The following is a 20,989-nucleotide window of genomic DNA, read 5'->3' as shown; positions in this document are numbered from 1 at the left end:
CAAGTGAGAGGGACAGGTCTATCCTCACAAATCTGCTTCAGGTATGTGTTGTAGGCAGGAGAGCGACTGCTTCCCATGCTCTGGAAGAGTTGCTACTGCTGGGCAGCCCCAGAGGGTAATCTAAATATCCGTCACAAATGGCTGCTCGAGAAAGTTCACTTTTTTGGCTACTTGTGAGCCAGGTTAGCTATGAAAGGAGCCTAAGAAAACTGTACGGTATTTTAAAAGCTGTAGACGCAGTTGGGATCCTGGACGTTGAGGAAGGCAGCTGGTAGGTAGGACCTGTTGGGCAGATGAGGGTTCCCCCAGAACACACCCTGGGCTGCTGCTGAAGTAAGAACTTCATTATAAAAAACTTCAGGGAGCCCAGTATTGTGCCTCAGCCAATTCGAAGTCATCTAATACGTTTTCCAATATCCTGAGAGCAGGAATAATGTAACTGTAGTGCTTTTTCTTTTATCCCTGACATTCATCACAAAGACGAAAGCAATGATGTTGTGACTCAGCCAACCTGAACGAGCCTGACAGTTCATCTCTCTGATGGGTTGGGACTGGGTTATGATACGGAGTCATTTACTCTTAGTTGGCTTTCAAGCAGTAAGGACTTCAGAAATGTCCCTGGTGAGGTAGGGATGAGGGCACTTAGCAAAAGCCAGTTCTTATCTAACTGACAAAAAAAAAAAGCTGTAAGAAGCTCCCTATTCCTGCTACAAACGTAACATTGACACAAAGAAGACAGAGTTGGAAAAATGCCTCATTCCAAAGTGTGTTTATCCATGGTAAAGTGCTTCTATAAAAGGCATCTTGGGACTCCATGTTTATTCCCCCTCAATGACTTCTAGACTGGATTTGCTTGATTTTCAAGTCAAAAGTGTTGGTTGTGGGTTTTTTTTGTTTGTTTTTTGATTTTTTGGGGATTTTTTTTGGTTTTTTGTTTTTGTTTCTTTTCCCTACTGCCAACTGTATAAACTCAGCTGGGTTCTGGAAATCAAACAGTGCTTTCTCCTTCATGACTGTTGCCTCCAGTAATATCCTGCAATCAGCACATGGGAAACAGCTTTATTGGTGATACGTGAGCCAGTTTAGATACCAGTTCATTCTCCACTGCAGTGACCCTGTTGTGCTAAGAATAGTAAAAACCAGTCCCTCTAAACAAAATTGGAAGACCTAATCTGGTGACATGCCACCTTGAGAAAGAAGGGGCTGCTTTTTACTCTGACACGCTGGTAACTGTGAACTTGTACTTTTTTTCCTGGTTCCCACATTCATATTTAAAGTTCACTGTGGTGCAAAGCTGATGTTTCTGTGCCTGTTTTGTGGTGGAGAAGAAGAAAAACACTTTCCCTCTTTTGGGAGGGTCCTGTGGATTCCCCACTTGTACGTTACAGATTCTGTAGGTTGGGATGTGTGGTGTCCTGAAGGTAGCAGCTCGGAGATGGATTCCTAAAGGGGAGCCTGCAAAGGTGGCATTAGATTTCCATTTGTATCTTTGGGATTTTGGCTGGATGTCTGGGCCGGTTTGGGTCTTAAATAGTGTTACGGGGAGGGGAAGGAGAATGGTTTCTGTGCTTTATTTCTGATGCAGCTCTAAACCCATTTTGTGCTTCTGAGGGCTCTTGCTCTTATCTGGCTCCCAATTGTGGTTCAAGTGAGCTCCTTACATAGAACCACAGAATAGCTTAGGTTGGAAAGGACCTCTGTTGGTCATCAGTTCAAGCCTCTCCTCAAAGCAGACCCAGTCCTGAGTTAGGTCAGAGCCATGCCCAGTTGTGTTTTGATCATCTCCAAGGCAGATTTTTAACCAACTGGAGATTGCACGGCTTCTCTGCCCCTGTTCTTCTGATTGTTGTAAAGATTTTTATCCTAATTCTGAACTTGAGTTTCTCTCTCTGCAACTGGTGGCCATTGCCTCTCCTTTTGTGGTGCACCTCTGGGTATACAGCTCTCTCTTCTCTTGACCTGCCACTTATGCTCTTACTAATGCCACCTGATGTGGTTGGCCCTCGCTGCTGCAAGGGCACACCGCTGACTCCTTTTCAACTTGTTGCCCACCAGTGCCCCCAGATCTTTTTCCTCAAAGCTGCTCCCTCACCAGTCCTGACGATTTTCAGGCCCATCGTGACTGTTTCCAGCACTTGTACTTCCAGAGGATCACAGGGGCAAGAGCAATGGACCAGGAATCCATCTAGGTGAATATTAGAAAAAAAGGAATGGAAAAACTTTGTCGAGGGATCTGTCACCGAGGAGCAGAGCAGAGCTGCTCCCTTTTGTAGCTGGAGTGATGGGTTTTTTTTCCCTTCCGTAGTGTAGAGCTGCTAAAAAATTGCACAGTATCAGTTGTAAGAGCAGCGTTACAATTTGCAAACATGTTGTGTTAAGCAGTTCGTGTGAGACTGCGCTCCAGAGCCTGCAGGTTGCTCCACTGATTTCGGCTGAATCCTCCTCGATGTCAGACAGTTCTGAGAGACGGCGTCCGCATTAAATAAAATATTTACTTTTTCTGGGAAAGTTCACTTTCCTTGACAGTCTGTTCCCCGATGTATAGGCACAGCGTTTGGAATGGGTTCCTAATATTTAGCCTGCATTTTGTGTTTCATTAATTCCTTCAATTCTTGCTAGTTTTTCTGCCTCAAGTAAAGTGTTCGCATCCTTCCAGTATTTCCAGGCTGTTATAAAGTCCTTACCGTAGGTTATATTTAGTCAAACTGTATATTTGTTTGACTGTTTTAATCTTCTTTTTTTTAGTCAGTTCTTTTCAACATTGAAATAATTTCTTGTGCCTTTCTTTGGATTTCCTTATCTTGTACAATTAGTTTTCCTCCCTTTCTGGGCCAGGGAGTACTATGGAGAAGCAATCACAGAGGCGAGTTTTTCTCCTTTTGTTTTTTTTTCCTCCAAAATATTCACGTCAATTGTATTTCATCAGTGATTTTAGTTTTTAATTTTGCCTTCCCTGATGAAAGCATGAATGCAAGAATGGTGCAAGTATGTCAGCAATTACCGCATTGAACTGTTGACATTGACTTCTAGAACTGAGAGACACATCTATAACTTAGGCTGAAATGCAGGAGCAGCACGCTGACCCGCTGCCTTCATATTTCCGTCTTGTCCTTGGAAACACGGCTTTTCCCAAGCTCAGCTTAGATAATAACGTCAAGGGCCATCACAGCTACAAGCCCAAATTCAGACTTGGCAAGGGGGATGGGGACAGGAGGGTCACAGATTCTCTTCCCCCATGGAGCAAGGGGATGCTTAATGTGTATTCCCTGTAGACTTTTCTAAGCAAGAGGTGTTCAAGGATCTGTGTTTCACTGAGGGATATGAATGGCGCACTCTGGTCCTCAGTGATAATGCTGATGGAGATAGCTGGGATGGGCGCTGAGCGACCAAGGTAGAAGATGTTGAGATTAATTAACTCAGAACCCGTTCAAAATGCCTGAGGCTCTGAGCAATCCCACAGGAGCAGGTGGAAAAACGTGCCACCAGTTTCAGCATAGCTGCTGGTCCTCAGGGCAGTGCCTGGGATGCCTTGGCCGGGGATCAGGCCCTTGTGTGCCTGATCCTATGCACAGGTACAACTTGTAGCACCCCAAAGAGACGCTGTTGTTGACAGCAATGTGGCAGGGCCTGATACGGGTTTACTCAGCCCCCTTCTTTCTATTTGTCTTCAAGCTAGCTGCCAAAATGCAGGGAAATAGGTACCCGCGTTTCCAAACTGAATTTCCAGGGGAAGAGGATGCTTATTTCTCAAATGAGAGACAAAGGGGAGAGAAGGCTGTTCCCCCTCCCCCCCCCCACCCCCCCCTAATTTCACAGCGGAGACAGGGAGATGGAGGCAGCCCGGTGGGGGGGACAACCGCGGTTCCCGAGCTCCCCCCAGAGGCACGCTGGCGCCCCGCTCCCCGCCAGCCTCGGCAGGGCTTCAAAGCCTCTTTTTTTCTTATTTCCCCCCCCCCCCCCCCCCCCCCTTTTCCTTTTATTTCTTTCCCAAAGAAAGCCGTGGGTAAGTAAAGCATTTTTGATCTTCAGCACAAATGTGTCCCTGCCCTCTCTTTCCCTTCCCTGCCGGTTGATTTTATGTGTAGAATAGGTGTACATCACTGTCTGGAAGGTAGAAAAAACCCAGGTACCCTCTGATCGGTCAGTCATTAAGCCTGTTGTAGATACAGGGAAAGAAAAAGAAAGGAAAGGAAAGGGAAGGAAAGGGAAGGAAAGGAAAGGAAAGGAAAGGAAAGGAAAGGAAAGGAAAGGAAAGGAAAGGAAAGGAAAGGAAAGGAAAGGAAAGGAAAGGAAAGGAAAGGAAAGGAAAGGAAAGGAAAGGAAAGGAAAGGAAAGGAAAAAGGAAAAGAGAAGAGAAAATTTTATATTTTTAAAATTTTATTTTAAACAATTTTAACTGCTTCATTTTTAGCATTAGCTTTTAGGAGAGACTTCAGGTTAAAAGAGATTTGCTGAAATGTGTATAAACACTTCTCATTTAGGCTGTCTGTTTTAGTCCAAGCCGTCACTGGAGAGAGGGTATAGAAGGCAGGAGGAATGTTTGTGCATAGTCCTCTGAGGGATATGGTTGTGCTTGGGTTTTGCCTCATGTGGTGTTTGGACATCCTCATATTGGATGTTCCTATTGACTCTGGATTCCTGGCCAAACCAAACTCCCACTTTTTGGGAGCACAGTCTCACGTCTCTAGGTAACGCTTGTTTCTGGCTGAGTCGTCAGGACTTCTGCAGGTTTGAGGGATGTGCTTTATGAAGCTTGTGTTTTTCTTCTGATTTTGCTGGGGAAGTTTGGATCAATTCCTTCTCACATCCCACTCCTCTTCCTTTCTGCCCCAAAAGGGTGGGTTATGGCAATAAAGAAAAATGAGCCGCAGAGAACAGCAACTTTGGTTAGAGTGCAGTGTGGGGACAGTTTGGTCAACCTTGTGAGCGGGTGCTGTGGAGGAGAGGGATGACACAGGCATTAAACCTGTGTTTTGTAGGGGGTCTTCAAATTACATGGGTTTCATGCAAGGGATTATAGGGTGAGATGCTAGTACTTTGTCAGTATTCATCTCCCATGTTATGGTGTTTGGTTAACGTTATGGTGATGTTTGGATGGTCCCATTAGCCTCTCCGAGATGAAGGAGGAGAAGACAGGAATCTTTGCACTGTTAGCAAGGCCAAGTCCTGGTGAGTCAGTGAACTGAAACCAACGTGCAGCTGGGGAGACATGGGGATGCCAATTTATTTGTAGAGAGTTCCCATTTCAGGATGGTGGCCTTTCGACTATCCTTTTTCAGCTTCTATTTGTTTCGCTTGACACTTCGTAGACACAGTCTTTCCACCTTCTAAATTTATTATGCATTCAGCTGGGACACGCACAGACTGATGGATTCCCTGTTGGATTTCTTTTTGGCACCTGGGCTGGATTTTTACAATGGGCTATATACTTACTAAGGATTATTTTCTGGTATTTCCCTCTTCATTTTATGCAGTCTGTATCTGTCCGGTTTGAGCACAAGCTTGAAATCACTCAGCCAATGTGATTCAAGTCACTTAACTGCTTGTAATGGGTGGGGAGTAGCATTTGAGGTGGTTTCTTGTTGTGCAGCAAAGAGTTTCTTCACTTGATAGCAAATTTTTTTATTCCAGATTTGAAGCAGAGTGGGAACCAATGTGACACCATTTGGGAAGTCTGAGCTCAAGCCCTGAATAACCCTGTCAGTGAAAATTTTCTCAGGATACTTGCATTTTTCATGTTGCAAGAAGGTATTTTGGGGTGGAGACTGCTCCATGCTGTGCAAGTCACCCAAAGTAAATCTCTAAGGTGCTGTCAGGAGGTTCTCCGTTAGCATGAGAAGAGTGAGTAGGTACATTTTCAGGTATTATGTTTTTCTCATCAATGGGATTTATGTAGGAATTTTTTGTCCCTTTATGGCTTGAGTGCTAAAGACTGGAACATGTTCTTCAGCAACTACATGTGATTGATGTCAATTCAGCTCCTCTGAGGAGCTGTGACCTGGGGTCACTGCAGCTACTGGGCAGCAGAATAATACTGGTGGACATCAGAGAGGCTTTGGCACCTGTTACAATAAAACATCTGACCTGAAACTGTCTGGTCTGGCATTTCATACCAACAAGCCGGCCTCCTTCTCTGTAACCATGGAGCTCAGTGGGGATGGAACTGGAGTGCCTTTCTTTTTTTTCTTTACACTATAATTTCAAAATTTTTGGTAAATGACAAAAAATTACCAAGCTTTCAGGCAGTGACGTGTAAACAAGAAATAAATAGCTGGTGGCTAAGTCCTTGGAATGCCATGAGTAGTAACACTGTGTTAGATTAAAAGGAGAAAAATACTGTGTAAAATCTTTTCAGTATGCATAGATCTCATTGATAACGAAATATTACATTCAAAATGTGCTGTTTGTTTAGCCACTATCTAGTTAAATTTGACCTGTTTAGTGACTATGGAACACCTAGAAAATAAACCCCCCTGTACCTCATTGAATGTGTCAGTAAGTAAATACGAATCATACTACGTTCTGGTTAATAAATGTTTAATAAAACAAGATAAGCAAATGTTGCTTTTATACTTTTCATTTAGAAGACTATAAAAAGCATAAAACAATGTAGAAAATACACGTGTTTTGGATAGATGCACTGCTGCTAACTCAAGAAGTTACGAGAAAATGTATACCGAAGTATTTCTTCTAGGTATATAGGCAAAACCACGTTCAGGATGACCAAAGAATTCCATAGGAATGATACAGAATTAAGTCTCTGTTGATATTTTGTAATTTTTATTTTTATTTTTTTACTTTACAGACCATAAGGTTTCAATAAAAGAAAGTGAAATTGAAGAACAGTGACATTCACATTCTGATGGAATTGACTCAAATAATCAATTCCCTTGTCTGAATCATTCAACTTTTCATCAACAGATTCATTTCTCTTCTTTTTTTCCCTTGATTTGGCTATTCAGAAGTGCCACTACTTTATCATCATCATAAGAGACCATTTTTAGTATCTTCAGCAAAATAATGTTTGGTGGGAAAAGGAAATGAAATAGTGAATTCTAGCGAAGACAAACAAAGGTTTTTTGTTTGGTTGTTTTTTTTTTTCCTTTTTTTTTTCTTTTCCTGGCAAAGGTACTACTAAAATGTTAAGTGAAAATTATGAGATGTTTAAAATGGAAAGAAACCATGCTGTTTGCTCTTTCAATTAGGAGTGAGAGTCAGTCATGGTCTAATTTCCACACCAAGCCCTCAGGGTTTGGCATCTCTAGGGCCTTGTGGTTCTCCTCTACCACAGTGACCTCTGAGCTCTCACAGCTTTACGACTTTTTAGCCTGCCAGCTAAAATCCACATAACTCTCATTTAGTCCTCATTTGTTGTCCTTTCAGACTTTCCTCTGCTGTAGTATCTATTGAACATTGTCTGTTGACAATTTTCTAGCAGGACGGAGGGTGAACTTGTATTTATGGTGCTCTTAGAAAGGGTTTAGGGTTCTTGCTACAGCTGAGAATGTAGGACTCAGTTCTGGATGTGAGGAAGGAAGGATATACCCACCCCTAATGGTCCTGTGAACCAGTCACAGACATGGGATTGGTAGTCCTAGAAGTGCCTGCACTGACATCATTGCTTGTAATGCAAATGTGTGATTAAGTCATTGGTACCTTATAGTCTTCATTTGTTGGCACCATCTATCTGCCTAGCTCAGGAAGCATTCCAGGTCCTTGCATCCCATTGAGTCCACTCTCAGGTCTGTAGGACTGGAGAAGGGACCTGGGGGGCAGCTAGAGCTGCTCTGTGCTCCCGGAAATCTGCCCCTGCCTATAACAAGAGCCTTTTGTATCTGCAGGAAAATTAAATTAGTGCTCAAAAGCTGGAAGGAAAAAGTTTCTCCTGGAAGCCATGTGAGAAGTCAGAGCTGCCAGAGTAGCCACCGTGGTGTTGTCCTGACTTTATCTTTCTAGAAACATTTAGAGGGACAGACAAACCTCCCTGAGAGAGCAGTCAATCTGGTTCAGTGGGCAGATTTGGGGCAGATATCCTCTTAGTTTTACTCATTCTCTTCTTTCATAGAATCATAGAATCATAGAATCATCCAGGTTGGAAGAGACCCTTGGGATCATCGAGTCCAACCATCTACCCTACACTACAAAGTTCTTCCCTATATCATATCCCCCAACACCACATCTAAACGTCTCTTAAACACATCCAGGGATGGTGACTCAACCACCTCCCTGGGCAGCCTATTCCAATGCCCGACCACTCTTTCTGTGAAAAATTCTTTCCTAATGTTCAGTCTAAACCTACCCTGCTGGAGCTTTAAGCCATTCCCTCTTGTTCTGTCATTAATTATCTGTGCGAAGAGACCAGCACCAACCTCTCTACAGTGTCCTTTCAAGTAGTTGTAGAGAGTGATGAGGTCTCCCCTCAGCCTCCTCTTCCTCATACTAAACAGTCCCAGCTCCTTCAACCGCTCTTCATATGGTTTGTTTTCCAGGCCCTTCACCAGCTTCGTTGCCGTCCTCTGCACTCGCTCCAGCACCTCGATATCTCTCTTGGATTGAGGTGCCCAAAACTGGACACAATACTCGAGGTGTGGCCTCACCAGTGCTGAGTACAGGGGCACAATCACCTCCCTACTTCTGCTGGTCACGCTATTTCTAATACAAGCCAGGATGCTGTTGGCTTTCTTGGCCACCTGGGCACACTGCCGGCTCATATTCAGCCGCTTGTCAATTAGAACCCCCAGGTCTCTTTCTTCCAGGCAGCTTTCCAACCACACTTCCCCAAGCCTGTAGCGCTGCTTGGGGTTGTTGTGGCCCAAGTGCAGAACCTGGCACTTGCCCTTGTTGAAACTCATGCCGTTGATTTTGGCCCAATGATCCAATCTATCTAGGTCTCTCTGTAGAGCTTAAAGACCCTTTGCTTTATTGGGTCATTCTGAGAAAGTGGCTTAAATTTGCTGCCTTGGTTTCCTCTTCTAGCTGCCACGGCACCTACCACTGCCTGCCTTCCTGAATCCTTGCTGAGGATTATTTACTTCATGTTGGTACAGTTCTGTGGGAGTCAAGAAATACCTCCAAAAGTGCTAATTGTTAGCCCAAGTGATGAAATGCTGTTGTGCACAATAATTCTTTTTTTTTTTTTTTCTGCATGAATTGGCTAGCAGTGGCAAATTAGCTAATGTTCAGAACAATTCACTCCTAGGTCCTGCTTAGCTGGGTTTATCAGCCATTGAATTATTAGCCCGGCATATTGTTACGTATTACACAGTGAAGCCATCAAATATGCATCAGCAAAGCCTCTATTAGCAAGACAGGAGGGGTGTAAAGCTGTAAGTTGCAGCCAAGCCCAATTACCACGCGAGAACGCCTCTCCTGTTTGGTGGCTGCTGACCATTTCAGTTGCATATTAATGGCATTTACTCCATTTAAGTGGCTTTGCTGTCCCCTCCCCGGCTTCCATTTGTCTGCACGGTACTGCAAGGCACGTTCAGAAGTTGTTTCAGCTTCAAGGTGGGATTGATTGTCCTTTGAAGACAGGACTGGAGTTGGGGGTTGACCATACTCAGCAGCACCAGTTGCTGCCCTGACCACCTCCATCACTTGCATGGGGTAGGAGTAGTCACCTGTGCTCTGTAGCCATCTCCCCCCAAAACTTCCCTCCTATACCCCCATCTTCCCCTAGCTTTCAGTTCAGCATTCACTCTGAAGAGCTCCTGCTTGGATTCTGAGCAGAGAAACCCGCTCAGTCGGGCTTGTCGGTACCAGCTTTTTCAGGCCAATGTGAGATGACCCATATGATGGGGCTTCCTCCGCCTCAGCCCTCTGGCTGCTGGTACAAAAGAGGGATTAGGCCCATGTCTGATCCTACCCTGGTAATCTGAGGCCAGACACGGTCTTTTCTTTCAAGAACAGTTGCTGAAAAGATTTTAAGGATGTTGTCACAGCCACATTCATGGGTAAATGGAGCAGTTCAGCTGCTTCAGGCTGTGAAGATTTAATTGAGCTCTGAGGGAAGGCTGGAAGCTGAATTGAATCTTTTTCTGATAGAGAGCAAGGTCTGCTGTAAAGGAATTCACCTGATGCTTGCCTTCCCCGCTTGCTGGCCGTACCTACCCACAGAGAGCTCCTGACCCAGTCCAGGACAGAGTTTGTGCTGTTTGCCCTGCTGGACTTACTTCCCACAAGCAAATAAACTACTTTATTCTCTGTTCAGCATGTGAAAAAAACATTCAGAGCAACTGAACTGCCATTTTTTAATTGCTGTTACCCTGTAGCTAGAGATCGTGAGATGATTCTCTGATTCTATGATTTGCAGGCTCTCAGTCGAAACGTCATGGCAAGATTGTTCCTTATAATCGTGTAAGAAGAAACAGCGTATGTGGGAGAGATCAGCCAAGAGAGAATAGTTTATCTGTTTTCCTTAGTAATATAAGGATGACACGTGTATTAATTTCAGAGCAGACTGTGGAAATTTGTCATAGGACCTCACAGATTTTACTCCTGAATTTTACTCCTGAATGAATAAATACTCGAACTTTCACACATTTTGAGTTTCGGGCCAATTTTTCAGCCTCCTTATTACCAAAGGTACCTGGTTGGTCCATCCCTGTAAGGATTACATTTGGAGATCCTCAGGGACTAATCTCATGCTAGTTACTGGGGATCCGTTCCACTGGATATCTGCACAGTAAACACCTCTTAAAATGGTTTTAAAAATGTAACTTCAGCCCTGTGTTGCTGTTAGTAGGTTTGGCAGAGACATCCACAGCAGCCAGCAGTCCGCTGCTGGAACATGGGTTTGTGGGATCTTCCGGAGATGGACAAAAGGCTTTAACCCTGAGCCTCAGGGAGCCCGTGACATCTTTAGGGATCTGTCAAAAAGTGCTTCCATGAAAGGAGATCTTTATGCAAAGAGTCATCAGCTGGGCTTTGTGCTTTGTGAATAGGAGAATTTCGGTTGTTCTGCAAAATACCATGTTTTTTTTTTATGATCTGATTGGGTTTTTTGGCTTTTTTTTTTTTTTTGTTAAATGAGGAAAGAAGTACTGAAAATCTCTTACAAACCCCACCTCTCTCTTTTGAGCACTTTGGCAAAACCAAGAGGGCCAGATGTCTGGGTAAGGATCAGAACTGCAGGATACTGGTGTGAATAAAACTTTTGGGAATGTGTAAGGTACCGCTTTTTGTTGCTTACTATAGAGAGATGCTTGCTGAGAAGATATTTTTACCATACACAATCTTTCCATGGATTTAACAAGACTTCAGAGAGGTCTCCTGGTATCAGATCAGCTCATTAACATACCCCAAAAATTCAAGTTTCCTAAAGACTTCATCTTCTTATCTTTTTTTTCCAGAGATATTCTCTTCTTGTAACACATCTGAAAACACTTTCATTCAGATGTAACTGACCTAAGACCAACATTAAGGTGTCAGAAGTATTTAAACTAGAAAAGAGTTATTACTGAATTCAACCTTGAACTACCTGGGGTTACAGGAAAGCACAGAACTAGGCATGAATTACGGGCAAGCAGATGTGAGGTGAGTGATAGGTAGTATGCTTGAAGGCTTTATGATTCCAGGAAAGAGGGAAATGTGAAATGGAAGGTGAGCCAAAATTAGAGACCCTTCAGAGACTCTAATAAATCTGGGGGGTGCTGATTAGCGCAAGGTTTGTGAGCAGCTTCCCATCTTTTGTGCAATTGAGGGGGAATTCTTTATAAATCAGTGCATGCTAACCTGTTTCTCACCTTGTACCATCATTTACGCAGGCACAAAAGGTAACATAAATCACATAGGTGATCTGTTTTGGTAGTGTTTTACCAACCCTCTGGAGAGATGAAAATGAAAGCAAACGTCACGGTGACTATACTGGATTTTGCCCTGTGACTGTGAGATTTCATTGCACAGTTCTGGGTCTTAATTCTTTTGTATTTGTCTGATGTGACAAAATGAAAGGAGTCTAAACCAGACATAGCCTCATCCGTACCAAACTTGAACGACATCTAGTCCAAAATGAACAGGCTGATGCCTGTGACTGAAGCTTGTGGACGTCTCACACCTTCTTATGCTGAAACAGCACTGGGAAGGGATTACCTCTCCCACAGGAGATCCAGGGTCCCGTTGTGCTGTAATTCTTCCTGGTGGTTTAGGTACTGCATCAAATACTGCTTATTGCTGGAGCTAAAGCTCTCTGTGACCTTGGTGAGGTTAATCCTTGTGTGCGCTAGTGTGAAAACAGAATCCAGTCCATATGTTCAGCCTTGCATGTGGCTCCGGGAAGTGCCATGGATGGGTTCAATATTAGAGTCATATGAGTGTCTCCTTGGGTAGATGGAAGCTTGCCAGGACTGGAGGGGAGAATGTTAGCTGATATTCATGAAAGCAAGGACATTAATGACTTTTCCTTCTCCCACCTAGGTTAGGCACCTGGAGAACCTGAGGACTTTTCTCTTCTGTTATATGAGCGAAGAGATGGAAAGATTGGTTTTGATTTAAATGTCAGATGACAGAATAATAGCCTTGCCAATGCCTTGGGTGCCCTTTTATTTAGAATAAGCATCTGCACAAGAGTCGGTACCCGCAACAGAGCCAAAGTCTCAGATAGCAAAATTAAAGTGACTCTAACAAACCAGTAAACACAAAGCACCAATATGCCTGAATCTGCCCCAGAAACTTCAACTTCTCTTCAAGCTGCAGGACAGGGTGACAGATTTTCCTGATCCTCAGACCCACATACCAAATAGTTTTGCAAAGCCTGTGAGCCATGGGATGTATCATTGTCCCTGGAAGATGAAGGGATGGGAAGATTCAGGAATAGTCTACAGTGGGAGATTATGGTGGTTTCTCAAGGGCGAGGGCCGGTCACTCATTTGGCTCTGCTAGGTAATCTGATGGGGCTGGTCTCAAGAGTCCTGCTAGTCTCAGGGGTTCTGTGTCCAGTTCTGCACTCACCAGTACAAGAGAGACATGGACATACCAGAGAGGGTCCAGTGAAGGACCACAAGGGTGATTAAGAGACTGGAGCATATCTCCTATGAGGAAAGGCTTAGAAAGATGGAACTGTTTAGAAGGCAGTGGCTCAGGGGGGATCTCATCAATGTATATGAATACCTGAAAGGAGGGTGCAAAGAGGATGAAGCCAGGCTCTTTTCAGTGGTGCCCAGTGACAGGACCACAGGAGGGTCCATCTGAACATCAGGAAACACTTTTTTTACTATGATGGTGACCGAGCACCAGCACAGGTTGCCCAGGGAGGCTGTGGAGTCTCCATCCTTGGAGATGTTCAAAAGCCGTCTGGACATGGTCCTGGCCAACTGGCTCTAGGTGGCCGTGCAGGGAGGTAGGGCAGGATGACCTCCAGAGGTCCCTTCCCACCTCAACCATTCTGTGATCCTTTGTAAAACTAAAGGTTCAGTTTACAGAAAGCTGTGGCTCATCTGGTCTTATTCCTGAAATGTGAGTGGCTCTTGAACTCTTCAGTCTGCGTGCTATTCAAAAGCCAAAGCCTGGCCTTGCCTATCTTGGGTTAGAAGTAGATGACACCAAAACCCAATTCTTAGCTATTCCAAATGGGAAGGAGAGCACCTTTCACACCTGGCAGCCCTTGCAAGGATAGACCTCACCCGCTGTAGAGAAGAAACTACATCCATCTAACCATAGCTGTATCACCACATATCTTTGTTTCAGAAACTGCTAGTAGAGGGTCTCTCAGTTTCTAGGGCTCCACTTGGAAACATGAAGCTAGCCCAGATTACAGGACAAGGATGTGCGGGCTGGTGTTGAGGTACAGGCTCTGTGAAGCAACGTTTCACTGTGCTTTGCTCCCATAAATGGGCTTTGACGGAGGGAGTTCCCTGAGGCGGGGAACCTGGCAGCACCTCAGGTCTGGGTAGCGGCAGCGTCCTCATCCAAGGGGTGAAGCTCACCCTCCGTCCCAGTTGGGCTTGCTGGGAGCTTTGCAGCCTACCCAAAATAGCAGTATAACGTGACTGACTCAGCTTATGTGCCACTGAAACACTGCAGAACATTACAGGTGACCCAGTAGGGGTTAAATAATATATGCAAGCCCACTGATGTCTCCTGGAGAGGTCTGAACTACTGGAAGCATGTAGTGCAGTGGAAAAATGGGAAATGAGTTTTGATGGAAGGGAGGGTAACAGTAAAGACAAAAATCCCTTCTAGATCAAGAGGTTAATACGGGCCAGGCCAGTGAAGCATTGCTGATAGAGGTGTGGATAGGCCATGAAAAATTCACAAGCTAACATCTTGAGGCCCTGTCAGACTGCAAATTGTTGGCCTTAGTCCCCTGAGCTCGTGATGCCATTGCCAGGCAGTAGATACCGAGCCTTTGCAGAAGAGTGAGATCAGGTGCCGATGGTCAGTCTGCTTTCCCTGCAGTGTTCTTCTAGGATCTGCAGATCTCTGCATCTCACATGGTGTCATTGTGAATATGGCTGGACGTCTGATTTGTTTGCTCTGAAAACTCAGAGCCAAGGCCTCACTGGAGGGTTGGCAGGAAGGTATGGGCTAACTGGTCTCTGTTCTGGACCTGCTGAACTGAGGGCTTCACTGCAAACACAAACAATGTGTCTCATCCTAAAAGGTCCCGAAAAAACCTCACAGTCCATGTCAGGCAGGGATCTCTCTGGCATAGCAGTGGATTGTAACTTCCTAACATTTCTTTTTCTTCACTGATGCTTTTGCTTCTTTATAAAAGTGCTGAGCTTGCTTCTCTTTATCTTAAGGAAGGGAAGACCCACTAACTCTACTTGATTAGATGAATACTAACCTATAGTGTTCAAAAGTTGTTGTTCTGAGGCTACAGATTAAAAACCACGTGCCTCATCTAAGTCCTGGTGTGGGCTACGGAAAGGTGTGACATGGACAACGTAAAACTGAGGAATCTCCCAACATCTCAGTCCCAAAGAGGAGAGACTGGTGGGAGGACCAGGCTAAACATTAACTCAGCTCTGTCTTCCTCCCAGTTCTGATCCTGACTTGCCGTGAAGGTTGTGTAAGCACTCTCCTCCCCCTCCAGAGCAGATAGCTCACTGTCTCGCCAGTGTCAGAAGGTCTGATTGCCTGGTGTTTATAAAATGTTGGAAATCCTCCAGTGGTAGGCTGAGTGCTATTTCATTCCTTTAACAGCCCACCATCTTGCGTGAGCTGTAACCCCAGTGACAATGGTATGTCATTCTTATTTTAAGCCTAATCTGATTTATACTTGCTTATACAAAAGCAGAGAGAGAAAGATGAGGAGAGTTGACCCCATACATACCTACTTAGAATTCCAGTATAAAGACACTGCAAATAAAGAGTAAAGTCTGAGCAGGATCTTCAGAGCTTGGCCTCTAGGGAGCCCATTTTTCCCTTCATAAAACAAATGTAGTGGTAATGCGAGTCCCTTGTCTCACATCTCTGAGCCCACCCCTTCATGTCCTCTTGGAGATACAAGTAGTTTCCACCTCTTTGAGATGCAGCACTCTCCACCATGCTCTGTGTCACCTGTGCACCATCAAGGTGAGACAGAAAAATCCAGCTGATGTCATAGAATCATAGAATGGTTCAGGTTGGAAGGACCTTAAAGATCATCAAGTTCCAAACCCCTGACCTGGGCAGGGACACCTCCCACTAGACCAGGTTGCTCAAACCCCAATCCAGCCTGGCCTTGAACACCTCCATCCACAACTTCTCTGGATAGCCTGTTCCAGTGTCTCACCCTCACAATAAAGAATTACTTCCTAGTATCTAATCTAAATCTACCTTCTTTCAGTTTAAAACCATTACCCCTTATCCTATCACTACACTCCCTGATAAAGAGTCCCTTCCCATCTCTCCTGTAGCCCCTTTAGGTACTGGAAGGGGCTATAAGGTCTCCTCAGAGTCTTCTCCAGGCTGAACAACCCCAACTCTCTCAACCTGTCTTCACAGGAGAGGTGTCACATCCCTCTGATCATCTTTTTGGCCCTCCTCTGGACCTGCTCCAACAGGTTCCTTTCATCAGCATTGAAAATGTGGTGGTGTCCAACTGGTGTGCAAGGCATTACCACTGCAGATTTTGGCCATGGTGCTTGGCAGAGAGGTAAATAGATGTAAAGGATACAGCCCATGCCAGCTGGGGTCTTAATGTTGGTCTCCAGCCCTGGTAGCAGTCAGGCAGTTGTTTGTCTTGTGAAAGATGAAGTATCTACTTTCAGGGTAAATCAAACAGATAGATGTGAGGCATCCAGCTGAAAAGTCTCCTAACACATATTGATTGAGTATTGGCTAATAAAAGCATAGATTGCATGGCTTCTATTGAACTATGTGACCGCAGACCTCAAAGATTTTACTGCTGGTTGTCAGGGGAAAACTTGGGTGCATAAAATGGTGATAAATGAGAGCCTGAAAGGTTTTTGGATTTAGTAGGGCAGTGAACAGTAAGGAAAGAAGACCAAATATATCCTTTTCTTCCATAGCCCTTTCTCCTCCTGTCTTTCTTCAGCTTTTGTGCTTTGCCATAAGGAAGTACTGAGAGAGGCTGCAGAGCATCACTTTTCCTAAGATGAAGTCTCCAACTGTTGGGTTTTTTTTCCATTCTGCAGACACAAAATTTACTATGACAATAGATCGATGGTGGTAATATGGTCCCCAATTTATCATTGAATTAATGTATAAAAATGAATGTGAAATACAGCATTCATACTGCTGACCTATAGTTGTGTAGAAAGGCAGCCAGAAACCATAGCTCCCTTTTCCATAAAGGTGGGGACCCCTCCTACTGACTTCATTCATGTGGAGGTGATCAGGCTTCTCATAAAGCTTTTTTGGCTTCCAAGTGATGCATCATTTTCAAATTCATTTCCTGCTTGGGTTAATAAACAGTTGATTCATCTCCTTCGTCCTAGTTACAAGCTAGTTGCAATGGGTGTGAATACTAGACCCTCAAGGTGAAAGGGAGGCAATCATGGGCAATAAACAGACTGCAAAGGAGTTCAATTACTTGTTTGCATCAATCTCCACTCCAAAGCTGTGTTCATATTGAATTGGAAAGGGTTTGGGCAGCAGGGTGAGAAGCGATGTGTGGGAGGGAATCCCTTTCCTCTTCTGAGTTTTAATTTCTGAGCACCATTGAACTATTCCCACAAGCAAAGCTCTGTGAGCCAGAGTATTTCTGACATAATGTCTCCCCTGTGAGTGCATCATATCAAAGCTGCTAAAAGACTGTCCTGATACTGGGGTTGCAGGTAATCCAGGATCCCATTTCAGAGAGTTTTTCCTTCTTTGCTCATGCTTTGCCAATAGAATAATTTGGGGAGGGGAGGGAAGGCAACACAGAGGCTGAGAGAGTGAGCCAAAATCAACATGGCATTAGAACAAACGGGGATAGCAAGGCTGCAGCACGATAAGGAGCACGTCATGGGCACACCTCTGTTGTACCCCACTGAAGCTGACTGGGTGCAGGATTTTGTTCCTAGGGATCAAGTCTCAGAAGAGAGGCACAGACCAGGACAGTGGGGAAAAATCTAGGTGTCTTGAAAGAGCTAAGACATTCAGTGTTATATGGGAGAAGGATAGCCTTGCTGTTCGGCATCAAAACCAGCTGGAGAAATGGAATAATAAAGCAATTAAAATAGAGGGGATTTTTTTGTGACTGAGCTCTTGACTTCACTATGCTTTGCTTAGCTCACTTCATGGTGTTTGCAAGTATACTGAGAGTCCCAAAGAATTTGGGAAAACATCTTCCATTCTCCAAAGTCCAGTGATGGTAAATCAATTTATCATCGATCAATGATTTTCCAGTGTAGTATGTGGCTTCTTACCTTCTCTACTAAAGCAGTTGAAAAAGATCATGGACATGGGGAACCAACTAGGAACCAACCATTAAAAGTGAAGTCAAAGAAAATTGTTTGCAAATAACTCAAGGTTGGTTTGCCAAGTGCTTATAAACAATCAATACATTTAAAAAAAATCAGAATGGTTCCCAAACATTCTGCTAACCAAAATGGGGCTTTATTCATAATAAATACTATTTATGATGAATAATTTGACTAGGGAGGACTGGAGAGAGGCCAATGTATCCATCTATTTAATGGGAACTATGGGTGATCCAAAGAATTATAGACTTCTCAGTCTTATTGCAGTTGCTGAAAGAATAACTGAGAAATTAATTAAAGAACAGGCAGTAAAACACCAGGATAAGTATAAGTTGAAAGTAGAAAAAACTCCATGGATTTTAAGGGTAAAATTCTGCATGCTTTCATTCACATTTTCTAGAGTTAAGGTAAGAACTGCTCCTTTCACAGGCATTTCTGTGTCTGCTGAGATAGCGGACAAACAGGGAAAGGGACTTTCACTTGCTGTAGACAGAACTTAGCACGTTGCCACCTGATCTTTGCTGATGTCTTTGAATGCTGCCACACTTGAATACAAATACTAAGTTACGTCTCTAATGTTAATAACCCCTCAATTTCTTTGGAAAGATTAAGAGCAGAGCAGATAAAGGATGACTGGTAAATACAGTTAATTTAGATTTTCAAGAAGTTTTTGAAGAAGCGCCTTACAAGAAGCTATTAATGGGACTTGGTGACTATAGAGGGAGAAGAAAGGCAGAGGCATAGCTTCAGCATCGGTGAAGAAGAGGGACAGAAAGAGGAGGGCTAAGAGTTCAATTCTCAGCATGGGAAGAGGTTAATAACAAGGTCCACCCAGAATCAGGTTCGTGAAGACTAGCAAGGAATAAAAGCAACTCCATAAAGGCCTAATAAACCTCAAAAATTGCCAACATGAATTTCAATATAGCCAAGCACGAGGCAATGCTGCTTGAAAGGACTGATTTAAATTCTTTCTACATGCTGATGGTTTCTGCATTTGTTTTAACGCTCCAGACCTCGGGACATCATTGCCAACAGCTGAAAGAAGGGATTCATGCTGCACGCAGTGGGGGCTTGCAGCGGGGAAAGGACTGCTCAGCTGAGTTAAGGAATGGTTGGAGGAAGCTGTGTCTAATAATAATGATGCGACTAATAATAATCTGATGAACTAATGCTTTATCTGTACCACCTGCTGTATTCAGTCCTGATCACCCTTTTGTTGCGAAGAGGAATGGTAGTGCAAATAGGAAAAAAATGAGAGTGATCAGCAGCATGTCGTTCCTCTGTACGGTGAGAAGGGAAAGTGATGGGGCTTAATCTGCAGGGAAAGAAAATGAGTAAGTTAGAAATGACGTATCTTACAGGGTTAATACTCACAGGGAAGAACTCGCCTGCCACTCTCTGGTTTTGCTTTTTGTCTTTTAATCCTTTTTATGGAGTGATGAGTGCAGAGAAGAACAAAGAAAGCTAAAGGCAATTTGTTTCAGAGGGGAGAAGTGTTCAGAGGCTGCATGACAACTATTTTCAGCTTGTGGACCTCAGTGGGGGAAGTATTTCTTGGAGGTAGCTGTATAGACTTGTAATATATGCTTATATATACATATATATATACAGATATATATTTTTTGTTAAGGATCTAGTACTTCAGTACTCTAAAGGAAAGAAAATGTCCTGGACTGTGAACATTCAAAGTGCATACTGATGTCAGACTGGGAATGGAAAGGGATATCCCACTGTGGAAATATCACCTTGCTCACAAGAACTGCTATGCACAAATCCCTTGCACACAGAAGTGATCGCAACATGGGTTACCTCCTTCCAAACTCCATGTGATTCAGATCTGACAGCAGTTTTGGGCTCTAGGTCAGGCTATCTAGAAGTTGCCAGTGGCCAGTGTGTAGTGTCCCAGACCAATCTAAAATGACTTGTGCAGGGGTGGGAGGCTTTGCCTGTGTGTGACTGCAGCTGGCAGACACCCAGCAGTTTTAATTCAGTCTCAGGCTTAGTGTTTGAGCTCATTTGAACCCCAGGAATGAAACACGGGCAGGTCTGTTCATCCCAGCTCTTGGGCAGCAAAACACCAAATCATTTTCCCTGGAAAAGTACAAAGTGAAATCCACCCAAAGCTGAAGAGTGCCTTGAGAAATTGCCCGTGACCCGTGAACTGCTGACATAGGCTGGGACGCTGCTGCTGTACATGCCTGTGCTGGCGTGGGACCACACCAAGCTTCAGGCAGCTGCGAGATGCTTGCTGATGGGTAGGACTGCTGCTGTGAGTGAGATGTCAGTCCCCCATGCCATCGATGGGGACGGGTTTGCTGGAGGATTGAACATGTGCTATCTATTCTTCTCCTTTTTCCTGAAGCCACTTGTTAAAATATGACCACCTGAGGTACCTGATACAACTGTTTCACCCATAGTGGTGTTTGCTGACCTAGCCTTATGCTAACTGGAGTCCTCCAGCTGGTGCTGAGAAGACATCTGCTCTCATCCTGCCTCACCTCCTTTCCCCGCAGCACTGTTGCTATTGCTGTTAACTACTAAGGTAGCAAATAGGACAAGGAAGGTCTAGATGGATGCTAAATAAGCGCTTAAGTCACTGATCAAATGTGACAGAGGGATCACGTCTCCCCTTTGCTTGAGAAGGCAGGGAAGTGCTCCATCCTTCAATTATCACCGGAGACCTGAGGCACAGAAAATGTGCTGGCCATACCATAAAGAGATTCAGTGCCAGCAACTGACTCTGGTTTTCCTGGAAGCCAGCCCTGGGTGTAAAGCAGAAGCTTGATTCTTCATCAAGGCTGTCTTCTCCCCTCCTGCCTGTTTGTCACTGTGCCTCATTGCATCGTGCTATGGACGGGTCAGGTCTTCCTGGGGTGCTCTGGGGGAATGAGCCTCACTTCAGGGCTGGTATGCAAATTCATAACAACAATGATCCAGAAATAGTAATTCTTAATCATGGGTAATTTCTAAAATGAATCAAACACATCCTTTCCTTTCCAATGAATAATTCTCTTAGTGTTAAGCATTAGTAATGATAAGGACTTTCTAATGTCCCTACAATATGTTTTAAAAAGTCATCGGTCTCTCCTTTTAATAAATCCCCTTTGGAAATGTTCTGTTTAATTTGAAAACCTTAG

At 44.2% G+C, this 20,989-nt stretch overlaps 1 protein-coding gene across 1 annotated transcript in view; it reads left to right on the top strand.

The window, feature by feature from the left end:
• KCNK9 (potassium two pore domain channel subfamily K member 9) overlaps positions 1–20,989 on the top strand; it is an 86,757-nt gene that overhangs the window by 24,925 nt on the left and 40,843 nt on the right. The window lies entirely within an intron of this gene.

The sequence above is a fragment of the Numenius arquata genome, chromosome 3 (assembly GCF_964106895.1).
Source record: "Numenius arquata chromosome 3, bNumArq3.hap1.1, whole genome shotgun sequence".
NCBI lineage: Eukaryota > Metazoa > Chordata > Aves > Charadriiformes > Scolopacidae > Numenius > Numenius arquata.
The sequence above is the reverse complement of the archived record's forward strand: the minus strand, read 5'-3'. Positions and strand labels throughout refer to the sequence as shown.